The 13,580-nt window shown below is 53.8% G+C and overlaps 1 protein-coding gene and 2 long non-coding RNA genes across 3 annotated transcripts in view; 2 read left to right on the top strand and 1 right to left on the bottom strand.

Moving 5' to 3' along the window:
• Nucleotides 1–2,459: 2,459 nt before the first annotated feature.
• LOC124230187 (uncharacterized) lies at nucleotides 2,460–4,782 on the bottom strand. The gene is made up of 2 exons (XR_006886101.1): nucleotides 4,695–4,782; nucleotides 2,460–3,213 (listed from the first exon to the last, which is right to left on the bottom strand). It is a non-coding gene; the product is annotated as an uncharacterized LOC124230187 (long non-coding RNA).
• Nucleotides 4,783–4,850: 68 nt separating this feature from the next.
• LOC124230186 (uncharacterized) lies at nucleotides 4,851–10,307 on the top strand. The gene is made up of 3 exons (XR_006886100.1): nucleotides 4,851–4,972; nucleotides 6,710–6,894; nucleotides 7,704–10,307. It is a non-coding gene; the product is annotated as an uncharacterized LOC124230186 (long non-coding RNA).
• Nucleotides 10,308–11,772: 1,465 nt separating this feature from the next.
• The window catches only part of LOC124230372 (uncharacterized), a 70,003-nt gene continuing 68,195 nt past the window's right edge, over nucleotides 11,773–13,580 (top strand). The window contains exon 1 of the mRNA XM_046646367.1: nucleotides 11,773–11,913. The gene's annotated coding sequence lies outside the window, so the exon portion shown is untranslated. The remainder of the gene's footprint in view (nucleotides 11,914–13,580) is intronic.

The raw sequence follows: 13,580 nt of genomic DNA, 5'->3' as shown, positions 1-13,580 counted from the left end.
AAGTCCTGCTTCATAGCAGAGATGTGTCCAAGACTGTTGGCCCTACAATGGTCGATGCCACCCTCCAAGCCACAGTGAAGAGCCAGGTGGGCCTGGTGGAAAGTTGGAAGGCCTTCCACACCACACGCCTGGGAAACGGTCCAGGTGTCCCAAGACTGCCAGCAAACACAGGGAAAAGTCCTCAGGGGCCTCCAGGGGCAGGTAGGAGTCGAACCTTCCCCAGAGGCAGGTGCCGTGGGTCCAGGGCACTGCCCCAGCAGAGCTCAGAGCCCAGGGCCTCCCTGCCTGACTCTCTTTGGGATTGCTCAGCAAAAGAGAAAAGACGGGGATCCACAGCGGGCCTGTCCTGGGAAGGTGGTGTTCTGCTAGGACAGGCCTCCTGCAGGTAGAACTAAGACATCGCTGTGTAAAAAACACACCTGCACACACTCATTCACTGCCGGTGCTAGGATAAGCCATTGTCCTTCCTGCAGGGCCATCTGGTGATATAGTCAAGAGCCTTTAAAAAGCAGATCCTCTGGGGGCTGGCCCCGTGGCCGAGTGGTTAAGTTTGCGCGCTCCGCTGCAGGCGGCCCAGTGTTTCGTCGGTTCGAATCCTGGGCGCAGACATGGCACTGCTCATCAAACCACGCTGAGGCAGCGTCCCACATGCCACAACTGGAAGGACCCACAACGAAGAATATACAACTATGTACCGGGGGGCTTTGGGGAGAAAAAGGAAAAATAAAATTTAAAAAAAAAAATAAAAAGCAAATCCTCTGTGAAGTTACCGTTACTCTGCTAGGAGCACCTAAAGTGAATTATTAGAGATGTGCAAGGAGGATGTTCATAGCATCGTATTTGTAAATTATCTAGACAGACAACAATGAAGAATTAGGTACAAAAGTTATATATAGACATCTGAACAGTGGATTATTCTGCAATCATTAAAAAGTGGGCTATAGAAACATATTTAAAGATAGGTGAATTGTTCATTGCGCCGTAGTGAAAATGCAGATGATGGAACCTGACACATGACGCCAATGGTTTAAGGTATGTATTATGAATAGAGAAAAAAGGCTGCACAAATTCACACTCGAATGTCAGCTGTGGTTTCTCCGACTTGGGATTCTCTGTATTTGATCTTTTCTCTTTTCTCATGAGTGCTTTTCTGTGTTTGCAAACTTGTTGACAAGGAACATGTATTATGTTTGCCATCAAGACAAAGAGAGCTGTGTGTGTGTGTGTGTACGTGTGTGTGTATGTATTTCAATGGCCCGGAAAGAAAAGACCAAGTTCAGGTAAAGACCCATGTGACTCATTGCTTCCCCAAAGGAGGTTTCTCAGTCCCAGCTTGGAAATTACTACCGAAAACGCTGGATGTTTAAAGCCTGATTGGGCTCCTGTTTCCCCAGAGCAGAAGGGTCACCCATGAGGAGCTTGCTACATGTGCGGGCCTTGTCCCACCCAGGCTTTCTTGTAACCATAATCTGGGAGAGATCTTCTCCCCCCACCCCAAAAATGTCTTTTGTGTGTGTGGGGTAAAACATACATAAGATAAAATTTACTCTTTATCATTTCAGTGGCATTAAGTACGCGTACATTGTTGTGCAACCATCATCACCGTCCATCTCCAGAATTTTCATCTTCCCAAACTGAAACTCTGTACCTACTAAACAATAACTCCTCATCCTCCCCTCCCTCCAGCCCCTGGTAACCACTGTTCTACTTTCCTTCTCTATGACTTTGAATTTGACTAATCTAGGTACCTCATGTAAGTGGAATCATGTATTATTTATTCTTTTGGGTCTGGCTTATTTGGTTTAACATGTATGTTTTCAAGATTCATCCATGTCACAGTATGTGTCAGAATTTCATTCCTTTTTCAGGGTGAATAAAATTCCAGTGTAGGTATAGACCACATTTGGTTGATCCACTCCTCTGTTGATGAACATTTGGGTTGTTTCTACCTTTTGTCCATTGTGAATAATGTTACTGGGAACATGGATAGGTACTATCTGCCAGAGTCCCTGCTTTCAGTTCTTTTGGGTATGCACCTAGGAGTGGAATTGTTGGGTCAGATGGTAATTCTGTTTAATTTTTTGAGGAGCTACCATGCTGTTTTCCACAGCAGCTGCACCATTTTGCCTTCCCACTAGCAATGCATGGAGGGTCCAGTTTCTTCACATCCTCACCAATACTTGTAATCTTCGAGGTTTTTTTCCTTTAAATAATAGCCATCCTAATAGGTGTGAAGTGGTAGTTCATTGTGGTTCTGATTTGTTCCCCTAATGTTTAGTGACATTGAACATCTTTTCATGTGTTTATTGGCCATTTGTATATCATCTTTGCAGAAATGTCTATTTGAGTCCTTTACCCACTTTTTGATAGGGTTTGTTGTTGTCAAGTTGTAAGAGTTCTTTATATATTTTCCATATGAGAGATCATTTTTTGTATATATAGTATTCTTGGGTCATATCACTTGTTAAAATATTCATTTATTACTTTTTAAATTTGGAAAGCACATAAAGTAAAAAAGAGGGGTACAAGAAGCATTAGTGATTACATTCTTTGACTTAGCAATTCCACAGCTGGGGATTTGTCATAAGGCATTTTCGTGAACATGCACACAGGTTTAGCTACAAGGATATTCACCATAAAAGAAAAAGGAAGCAAGGAAGAGATGGAAAATATAAACAGCATCAATGTCCAATCATAGTATATAAGTTAAATAAAACACAAACCCCCCAATACAGGGCTGTGTGATTACAAACAACATAGTAGACGAACCCTCAGTGATGTGGGGACACTTATAACACAGCCATGCATGAAAGGAGCAAGGTGCAAAACAATATTTACACTATAATCCCAATTTTGTTTCAAACAGATGTTCAATTGTGTCAAGAGGAAGGAAAAATGCCAAAATGTTAATCTCACACGGTGGAATCCGGTTGTTTTTATTTTCTTCTTCGTATGTTTTTAATTGTCCAAATTTTCTGCACTAACGCGTGTCGCTTTACAGCCAGAAAAAGAGAGTTATTTTGTTAAGGTGCTTACAGGTGTATGGACCGTGTCCTTCCGATTACGGAAAAATACATATATTCACCAGAAAAAGACTCAAGACGAGAGTCGACGCCGAGCTCTCGGCCGTGGTTTGCGCTGTGAGAGCCTGAAAGATTTCTTATTTTCATTTGTACTCTCCCAGGTTTTTCAAATTCTCTGCTGTTTTGTTATCTGGTTAGGGAGAAGGAAAAAAAGACAAAATTGTTATACTTTAAAAAAATGAAAATCTAAAGGAACGACAACGTGAAGTAAACGAAACTCAATCCCAACACCTCGCGCCAGCGAGCGAAGGCCGCGGGACGCGGAAACTGAATCACCACCGCCACCGCCTCCGCACAGAGGCCCCGCCCACGCCCCGCCCCCGGCCGCGTAAGGCTCCGCCCAGGTCCCCGTCCGCTTAGCGGCGACGCTACGTCCGCACCGCCCTCCGCCCTGGCAGCCGGAGACAGCGCGCAGAGGCCCCGCCCAGCCGCGTGGAGGCCACGCCCCCAGCCCGGGCCCCGCCCCATCGGCTGCGCCGCTGCGTTCGCGCCGCCGCCCGCCGCGCCCTTGCCCGCGCTTCCGGAGCCGGCCGCGCAGAGGCCCCGCCCCCGGGCACGTAGGGCCCCGCCCGGCCCCGCCCCCTCGCCGCCACGCTGCGTCCGCGCCGCCCGTCGCGCTGGCCCTGGCTTCCGGAGCGGGACGGAAGGGCGGGCGGCTGGCGGTGCCGAGGCCGGAGCCGCGTGGGGCCCTTCGGGGAAGGGCGCGGCTCCCCGCCTTGGTCCCGCGTGCGTTTCCTTCTGTTCCCCTCGTTCATGTCCCCACCCGCCCCCAGGTGCGCAGGACCTCACGCAGTGGCCGCAGTGGAGGCCGCACAGCCGGGGGACAGAGATCAAAGCGGGGCGGGCCCGGCGCGCCCCCGGGACGCGCGCTGCTGGCCCGCCCGGCCCGGAGGGAGAGCAGGCGGATCAAAGCGCGCGGTGCTGGGGCCGGCCTTTCCGCGCGAGAGAGGCCGGGACGCAGCGCCCCTGGGCAGGACGCGAGGCTCCCTGTAAGCCAGGGCGTCGGCTCTCGCCCTCCACGGGGAGGAGGCCGGGCCCCGGCGAGGCGTCCCACTCCCGCCCTGGCCAGGCTCGGTCCCCGGTCAGGGATTGCAGAGCCCCCCTTCTGTCGGCTGTGACTCGGGCCTGAGCTGTGTGACTGTGCCGCATCAAAGTTTGAAGGCCCAGCGATCATAATAGCAGCTGCCAGTTATTGGGAACCACGTGCCAGGCAGGCCGGGGACCTATGCCTTTGTGTCGTCGCATTACTCCTCGTAGTAGCGCCATTAAATGCTGGTATGGCCCACCACCCCCTTTCGCAGATGGAGGGGCTGAGATCAGAAGCAGTTTGCCCCAGGCCTCTCGGGAGAAGCGGCACAGCCTGCATTTGGGCCGGATCCCTGATTCTGCATCTGAGGCTTTTACACTCTGCTAATCTGGCTCCTGTGACAATAGATTCAGGGGGCGCAGCTGGCTGCCAGCTCTGTTGCTTACCTTAGCTCACTGCTGCCTCATCCCCAGCAGGAAGACCCTCCTACCCAGAGCTAAGCCCCACTTCCCATTCTGACGATGCCCAGGACCTGTGAGCTCTATGCCAGGAGCCTGAAGATTCCATGCCAAGTTAGCACCCACCTGTCACACGGGGTCTCCTTGCTCAGGTGATGGGAAAAGACACGGTCTGTCCAGCATCTGAGGAGAGGCTGTGAGAAAGTGGGTGATTTCACAACGCCCAGTTTGTTGGACCAAGTCTGCCATGCCGGTGTCATGAGGCTGGGAAGTGTGGGTGAGCGCATTTCCCGCGACGTTCACCAAACCCCAGCTACCCCAAGGCTGCCTGCCTCTCTCATCTCCACCCTCTCTCCCTGGGAGACTCGGAGACGGGCATTTTGGCTATCCACGTGGCTTTCCAGGTTGGTATAAAAGGCCGAGTGATGCTGGACATTGGCGGCAGACCAGACACGAGGCCCAGCACAGGGTGCCCACAGCAATCCAGATTTTCCAGCCTCCATATGTATGTACCTCGGGGAGGAAGCTGCAAATTTGAATTTTTTTGTTTTTGGCTCCATATTAAAGAACAAAGCATGGGAACTGGACAGGCCCCTCTGTAAACAGAAAACACATGTTTTCTGAGAGAATGGGCTCTTCCTTTCCTGGTTCCTTCCCCCGTGGACAAGGCCTCCTTAGACCTGCTGGCTTCGAGAACAGGGAGGCCTTGGACCCCAGGCTGAGAGGAGGTGATTCTTTGTCCCCACTCAGCGAGCAACACTCACCTTAAATGGGGGCAGGAACAGGGCATTAATGGGTCTATTCAGCAGTGGGGTGGGCCTGGGGTGCGGTCCCAGGAAGGAAGTCCCGCAGGGACCTGAGCCCTGAGGTTGGTTCCAGGAAGGAAGCTCCTCAGGATTTAGTCAGGGGGAGGGAGAGTCTGGACCATTTGTATCCTCCAAGCAATTACAAATCATCTTGGGCTCTAGGTGAGCTAGCTTCAGACGAATGTGTGCGCCTTGGGGTCTGCCAGCCACACACAGGGGCAGAGACCTTTCTAACTCAGAAGAGAGGCTGGGGCCTGATGTCTACAAAGAGCAGTCATGCTGAGACTGAGGGCCCACTGCTGTGTGACTTCAGGCAAGTTTCTTAACCTCTCTGAACCTTAGGTGTCTCGTCTGTAAGATGGGGATAACAATATTTGGTCATTGAGGATTAAATAAGATAATGGGTGTCTTAGATATGTAGGAGCCAATTAATGACTGAACGGATCAAACTTTGTCTTAGTTTTAGTGCTGAGCTGTTCCCACATCCCTAGAGTGGCCCGAGAGCCCTCTACAAGTTTGTGGGATGCCTGTACTCCAAGGAGCACCTCCACTTCCCCCGTCCTCTGCTGGGCCCCGTTGAGTGCCAGGGATCCGGCTGTCTCAGGATTGTTCCTTTGAATCCCCCCAACAGCCTGATCTTTGTCCCCCAGGGGAGATTAGATTTGGGGAAATAACCAGACGTCCTTTGGGCCAAGTCTGCTGAGTAGGTGCATGGTTGCCAAGCCAGGGCCCCCTGTCCTGGGTCAGAATGTATCGCAACTGTAAAGTCAGGAGACCCTGTGGCTCCCGACTCTGAAGGCGGGTTAGAAGGAGAATCTGGACCAGATCATCTGGATGGGCCGCCACTGGTGTTGGTGTGTGTGAGAGTGCCAGTGTGCGTGTGTATAAAGACACAGAGATCGTCACACACGCTCAAGCTCGGTGGATGAACCAAACCAAAGCCAGACTAATTAACATGAGGCTGCCTTTCATCCCTCAGCCCACAATCTGATTTTCATGGAAATCTTTGTGGGAAAATTCCAAGCGCTTCTGATAGAGGCAGATGCGTGAGAGTGAGGCAGTAAGACGTCTTGGAAGAGTGCGAGACTTCGAGGTGGGGGTTTCCTCCCAGCTCGGCCCCTAACCAGCTGCGTGACTCCTTGCTGGCCACTCCTTCTCTGTAGGCCTCAGTTTTCCCATCTGAACGATGGGGGTCACGATGCCTGTCCTTCTTATGAGAAGCAAATGGGGGGAATCTGGATAGGAACATGCCTAGAAGTCCTGACCTGGTGCGTCAAGGACCTTAAATGCATGGACACCCTTTGACCTAACACGCTTATGGGAATTTACCCTCAGGAAAGCAACACAGCCGTACGTAGAGATGTCAGGATAAAGCTGTTCCCAGCAGCATGATTTACAGTAGCAAACACTTCAACGGGACAACATGTCTGACAACAGTGGCAAAAGTGATAACCCACCCAGGATGAACTACGCCTCAGCGCGATGCTCCAGGCAGGAAACACACGGACCACGCCCACACGGTGGGTCTACCTCAACCTGTGCCAGTGACACAGCTCGTTAAGAATTTAAAGCATTCACAAAGTTCTGTTCACAATAGCCAGAACATCAGAAATAACCCAACTGTCCACCCACAGATGAGTGGGTAAACAGACTGTGGGCGCCATACGATGGGATACCGTAAAACAATAAGGCGTGGGCTGGTGAGAGACTCAGCGACGTCCATGAGTGTCAGTTATGCTGAGCAAGAGATCCTACTCTCTGATCCCGCTTATGTTAAATTAAATAAAGGTAAAACTAATCTACAGTGGTAGGATTCAGATGGGTGTCTGCCTGGGACCTGGGAGGTAGGGCCCGCCTGCAAGGGGGACTAGGGGACATTTTGTGGTGATCGTATTTTTTTTCTTGATTGTGGTGCTGGTTACATGGGGGTATGCATGTGTCAAAACTCGTCGAACAGCACAAGTGAAAGAGATCTTCATGGAAATTACACCTCAGTGAAGTTGATTTAAAAAATTAGTTGATATTTAGATTTTACTTTTCAAATCCCATAGAGAATAATACTTAATGACACAAAATGCTCACAACATATTAAGCGAAAAGGATCTGAAATAACCTATAGTATGATCATACAGACATGTCTAGTACATACAGTCTATGGTTTGGGAAAGATACCAGAAGGACTTCAAGAAAACATACCTGGTAGTTATCTCACGGGTAATTTTTGTTTTCTTTTTTGTGCTTTTCTGTATTTCCAAATTTTCTGTAACAAACACTTTTCTTTTTATAAACAAATTAAATAAAAACAAATATCTCTTTTTCTTTTTTGCAGCTGTGGCAGGTCAGGGACGCAGAGCTGGGTCCAGGACTGGGCTGCGAGGATGCCCCGGTCCAGCGAAAGGGAACCGCCTGGAAGCTGGTAGCAGAGTGAGAGGCGGGGCCCCTTCTCTGGCTCTTTGGCCGTTTCTGGGCTGGGTTATTCTCGAGGGCTGCCGTGCCCACTGGGCTCTGCCGATGAAGGGAGGAGGCCTGTCCCTGAACCAGCTGGGGTAGCCGTGAAGCCAGACCCTCCCGTTTGGAGTGCCGCAACCCTGTAGCTCTGAGCACCTCTCCCAAAGGTACCAGTCTCCCATGCTGACCGGGAAAAGGGTGGGGAGCGGGGTTCTGGTCTCTCTGCCCCTGTGCCACTTTCCCCACCGGAGGAGCCCCTCCTTGGTGAGTTGCAGGGACTGGGGGGAGGGCGGGGGGGGCAGACCCTGTGCCAGCGCCAGAGCACTGTAGCGCATCTCCTGCCCGGCTTGGCCTTGTGAGGCTGGGGCTATTGTTTACCGCCACCACTCTCTCCAAACTGGGGAAACTGAGGCTCAGAGAGAAATGACTTGCCCAAAGTCCCCGGGCCAGTAGCCAGTGGAGCTCAGACTTGGCCTCATGCCTGGATTCTCACCACCTTCAGACTTCAGTTCCTGGGAGCTTCTGGGCCCCAAATAGCTTGTTCATGGAGCGCAGATTTGGGGGCAAGGGCTGTGTTTCTCCTGTGTCTGTTGTCTGCTCTGGGTTCTTGTGCGATTTGTAATCTACTGCACAATCAGGGGGCCTGTCGGCTGGGCTTGGAGGTTAAAGGTGAGCTTCTCCGAGGAGAGGGCCCCGCCTGCTTTGGGGGCTGCTGGGACCCCAGCGTCGCCCTCTCCCTCCGCCATCGGGCCCCCTCCCTCTAGCCAGCTGGCCTCACAGAGGTGCCAACAAGGAGACCGGATTGGCTTGGTTGCTTTTCCCTCCCTGACTGAAGGGGTTCTGCAGCAGACTGAGGAAATGAAAAAGAAGAGCCTGAGACTGTTACAAAAAAATTTTCTTTAACCAAGTCACAAATGAGAAAGATGAGGCAGCAGCAGGTTAAGGACACTTTGTGACGTCGAGTTTTTATCACTCGGCACTTCCATGACCGCGAGTGTCACAATTTATGGTCCCTGTGGCCAGGCAACCGCAGAGCCCGTGGATTTACCCCCGCGTGTGGAGCTGCGCTGAATGCAGTCGGCACACAGGAGCCCAGTGTTGGGGCCGCAGCCGTGTACCCGTCCTCCTGCCGGCCTCGCTGCGGTTTCTGTTAAAAAGTAAGACCCTGGGGTAAAAGAAAAGAAAGCTTTTAGAATGAAATGTATTTGCATGTCTATTTATATAACTATAAAGAAAGAAATTGTAATGTCACTGGTGGAAGGCTTTGGAGTAAAAGACGAAGAGGTAAAGAATTGCTTGCTTTCTCTTTCTCTCTTTCTCTGTCTCTGTCTCTCTCTCTCTCTCTGTTTTTCTATATTCTCCAAACCTTCTGTAACAATGTGTATTACTTTTATAATAAAAGGAGATAAAATACACTTATATTAAAAGTAGTCAGACTGCACTTGAGGCTCAAATGATTACCATGACCATCAAGGGTACTTGTTACTGAGTAGCTGGTATGTGCCTGATCTTCTGCCAAGCTCTCCCACCGTCCCGGCTGCTCAGAACACCCTGCAGTGGGAGCTGTCACCCCCTGCACGCGGGAGCCGAGGCCCTGAGACGGCAGCCGGCGCCCACACGGCGGAGCTGGGGGCTGAGCGTGAATGATTCCGACTCTCAGAGCTGTACTATTTCCATAACAACTTCCTGCCTCTTTCAGGTGAACGTTGTCTCTAATTACAATGATCTTCAATTAAAATATTTTATCTTGTTTAGGTAGAATCTGAAATTATTCCTGTAAACAGAATTTAGTAAAAAAAAAAAATCTTTTTTTTTTTCCTACTTTATGATCCTGTTAACCAATGGCCAAAGTAGGGATCAGCTACATAATTTTCAGGGCCCAGGGCAAAATGGAAATGCAGGGCCGCTTGTTCAAAAAAAGATGAAGAATTCTAAGATGGGGACAGCAGAGCAGTGAGCACGGGGCTGCAGCACAGGTCACACGCCCATGAAGCCTGCTGGGACAAGATCTTGACGGTTTTTGATGGAGCTAGGGTGAGCGACATCCCCTTTTGGGACAAACAGCACCAGTGACCAGATGTCAGAAAGCAAATGGGTGCAAGCTCCAGGAAGACGTGAGGTTCTCAACGTGTTTTCCGGTCCTGAAAACACCAAGTGGCGGCAGCTGAGGATGGGAGAGGGCGAGCCAGGCAGGCTTCCCTCCCCAGGAGAGGGCCAAGCCTCTGTGCTAGGAGCTTTCACGTCAGGTGAGGGGTATCTACTGCATATTGTTGTGAAATGTCACACCCTGGCACTGAGCCTCAAGACTCGATGGAACTTCAACCGCTCTGCTGGAGTGTGCACAGCTGGCCTGCCTACATCCTGGGGAGAAATGAGAAGAGCCGACGCCCATGCTTGCTCCTGTAAAAACACAATAAGAAACCTCATTCCACTCCCTCTGGGAAAGGATCCTGGGGTTCACTGGTGGGTGGATTTTACCCCCAAATGAGGCCAAATGCAGGCACTGGGGACAAACTGGCAGCCTGTGTATGTAAGCTGATGAGTATTTGCGGCTCTGAAAACTGGCTCCATATGCCCCCCCCCCCCCCAGCCAGCCTCAGGCACCACCTGTCCACCTCCACTACCTCCATGTCCTCAGCCCCATGAAAAGTTCCGGAAGTCTCCAGATGGATGGGCAGCACCATCAGGTGCCCCCGTTGCTGCACCCTCTTCCGTGAACCACGTATGGAGGTCCAGGACCGACTCCAGAAAGGATCACATTTGAGAATCGCTAGTGCTCTCTGGAGCTCGGAACACCGCCCACTTTTGTGGAACAAGAGACAACATGCTGCCCCCACCCCAACCCTCACCCTGGTGTCCACGGCCCCCTCACTCAATTTTAAGAAACAAACAGATAACCCCACGCTCCCCAGCCTGAAACAGTGCTCTGGGACAGCGGGCCTGTGATCAAGCGTCTCCTCCATAAGCATGTCTGGCAGGGAAGGATGGACAGATGAATAGATGAACAGAGCAGTGCAGGAGCATCTCAAGGCCCATCGGCAGCTCGACATCTGTGCCCCTCAGCTCCTGTTCCAGTGCTCACAGGGCCCTCAAAGGGCCTGGGCTTGGCCACTGCACAGGTTCCCAGGCCTGGGGCCACTTGGTAGCCTCCCCCAGCTCAGATGTGTCCCCAAGGACCCTGCCAGGCAGAGCCGAGAAGGCAAAAAACAGCGCCAGCAGCCAAGGAGCTCCCAAGAAGAGGAGGCCCGAGCTTCCAGCTCAGGGTAAGGCCAGGCGTCCTCCTGCCTCACACGCGGAACATCTGCCTGAAGGGCGAGAACAGGGTCCTACATGCACCACAGATGTGGGCGGGAGCAGGTGGGCCTGGGCCAGGACCAGTATGGAGCCCACATCCTCTCCTGGACACCAGGGGTCCCAGCTGTCCCTCCACTCCCAGGACAGGAACACAGAGTAGCTGCTCCGGGCGGCTGACTCAAGCCCCTGTGCTGAGGGGACAAGACAAGGGGTGTGTGGGGATACAGTCTGAGTGTCAACTACCTTTCAGCAAGCGTCTTGTACCCACTTTTCTCCCCCCTAAAAAAGTTGCCCAAGTCGCTTTGGAGTGGGTTATGAACCAGGCAGGTGCCGAGGGAGGAGGGTGCCTGGGCGATGGGAGCAGAGCAGGGCTAGAGCGGACTGGGGGTGCTGGTTTATCCCTTAAGAAAAAACAACCGAAAAAACTTCTGGGTGGAATTTCAAGTTCTGGAGATTTCTAAGTAGCCGGCCCTTTCTCCACCGTATTTCTTTCTTTCCTCCCCTCTCCCGGCCTGCTTTCCCTCTTTGTTGCCAAGCTCAGACGTCGCTGCTGAAACCCAGCCCAGCGCCCGCGAAGCCCGGAAACTTCCAGCTCGCGATTGTGCGGAAAGTTGGGGTCGCGGGGCTGGGGTGACAGCGGCGCCGCGGGGCCGGCCGCGGCGGTGACCCAGGGCCGCGGCCGCTCGCGGCCTCGCTCTGCCCAGCGGCGCCTGGGACCTCGGACAGTCCGCCGTCCGGACGTGAACTTGACTCCGGCTGCGGCCTGCCGGACCGCGAGGGCGCTCCGGGACGACCTGGTAAGCGGCGCCCGCTCTCCCGCCCTTGCCCTCGGCGCCCGCCGCGGCCGCGGGGGTCCAGGGTCCAGGTCCGAGCGCAGGGGTCTGGGTCCGGGTCTGGGGTCCCGGGCTCGCGCCGGGAGGGGGCGCCCCGGGGGGCAATCGCGGGGGGCGCCCCGCCGCTGGGGCCGCCATCAGCGCGCACGGCGGAGCCCGGGCCCTCCAGCCTCCTCGGAACAAAGACTCGGGAAGTTCGGGAGAGAGTCTTTCCCGACACGTTCCCTCCCCCGGGCTGCTGGGTCTGGGCGGCGGCCATCAGGGCTCTGAAAGCGCAGAGAAGATCTCTCTGGTTTTCTTCTGCCCTCTTCTTTTTTGCCCACCCCTCCCCCCACTTTGGCTGGAGGGCAGAAGGAGGGGGCATCGATGCCATCTAGCTCTCAGGTGTTAACCCTCCGAGGCGCGGGCCTGCCCAGGGGCCACACACGTGCTGGGGGACTCCACAGCTCCGGGAGAGGCACCCCCCCTGCACAGCTGTCTCCTTGTCCTGCAACGGAATCGGATCCTGGGGGCTCGGGGTGGACATTGCTCCTGATGCCCCCCACTTGCCTGAGCGGCTTTCCTGTGGCCATCCCCGGTGACCATCCTGAGCAGGACCTCTGGCCACCACTACCCTGTCTGTGCTGCCTGTGGCAGCTGTGCCAGAGCAGCTGGTGTCAATCCGCCATGACAGGAGCTGGGGGACACAACATGGCAGCTGTGGTCAGCCCTGGGGAGGAGAAGGAGCCCAGCCCTGTGGGGCCTTGTCCCTGGGGAGCACAGGGATGGGGACACTGGTGTCTTCCCTTGCCTCTGTCCACAGGCCCAGGCCCAGCCCTCGCGTCCCCAGCTGGTTTCTCTGCACACCTCCCTCCCTTTGCCTGAGACAAAGCCTCCAGCCCTCTGCGTGGCCTGATCCCTGGGGGGCACCCACAGGGTGGGGAAGCCACCCCACCATGGTGGTGGCAAAGCCTCAGAAGCTCCCAGAGCTCTGCCCTGGACGCTGGACCTGGGCCTGGGGATGTGAGTTTGACTTAATGCCCCCCAACCACAGAACGGACCATCTGGCTGTTCCTGCTCTTGGCAGTGGCCAGGTCCCCAGCCTTCCAGAGGCCATTGCTAACCTCACCTCCATCACCCGGACCCCAAAGTCCCTCCTTGGTGAGAGGCTGCAGGGGCAGTGGAGGGAGCAGCCGCACAGGAGTGAGAATGCCTGGGCTAGCTGGGGACTGGTCAGGTCACCCACCCTCTGTACCCTGGATGCTCCAGCAGGGTCCTCAAACGGGCAGCCTACAGGGGTCCGGCAGGCCAGATGGGGCACAGTGAAGAGTTTGCGGGGACTGTGGGAACAGAGCGCCCAGGCCTGCCCTAAGGGGACGCCACACATCGGGTCGTCCAGTTGCTGCCAAGAGGGTAAGGGCCTGGAGTGCCAGAGCTTCTGACTCTTGAGGAGAAGGAAATCCAGATTTGCGAGTGGAATGTCCAAAATTTGAAACTACCACAGGACAGAGGAAACATCCTTGGGTTGAACCCTGTGGCCCCCCCCAGGTGGCAACCCCTTGTGTACACACGAGCTGGTTAGTGTTAAAAGGGAGGCCAGTTTTCTAGGGACACCGGCCCCAGCCCAAGGTCTGAGGAGGACGCCCCCTAGG

Source organism: Equus quagga, chromosome 19 (genome assembly GCF_021613505.1).
Source record: "Equus quagga isolate Etosha38 chromosome 19, UCLA_HA_Equagga_1.0, whole genome shotgun sequence".
Lineage (NCBI taxonomy): Eukaryota > Metazoa > Chordata > Mammalia > Perissodactyla > Equidae > Equus > Equus quagga.
This window is presented reverse-complemented; position numbering and strand designations above follow the sequence as displayed.